This window comes from Charadrius vociferus, unplaced genomic scaffold (assembly GCF_000708025.1).
Source record: "Charadrius vociferus isolate BGI_N301 unplaced genomic scaffold, ASM70802v2 scaffold213, whole genome shotgun sequence".
NCBI classification, from domain to species: domain Eukaryota; kingdom Metazoa; phylum Chordata; class Aves; order Charadriiformes; family Charadriidae; genus Charadrius; species Charadrius vociferus.
This window is the reverse complement of record NW_009647828.1, coordinates 5,894,226-5,894,478: the sequence shown is the minus strand read 5'-3', so window position 1 is coordinate 5,894,478 and position 253 is coordinate 5,894,226.

Below are 253 nucleotides of genomic sequence, written 5' to 3'. Positions count from 1 at the left end.
TCTTCTCAAGCACAGTCAATGCATGATTTACAGGACAATGAGATATCACCCAACTAACCCACCCAGTCGCGATAGAGAGGGCTTTCCCATGGCCCAATCAGAGTCTCCGCCAGAGCTCAGTAGGTGGGACCTAAAAGTAAATTTTGATGGTGACTTAAAACGGCCGTTTTAACACCCCCTAAGGTGTCCGGGAAGGGGAGGGGCGGGACACGGGGCGGAGCCCGGAGGAGGCGGTGCGGAGCGCGCTTTGATG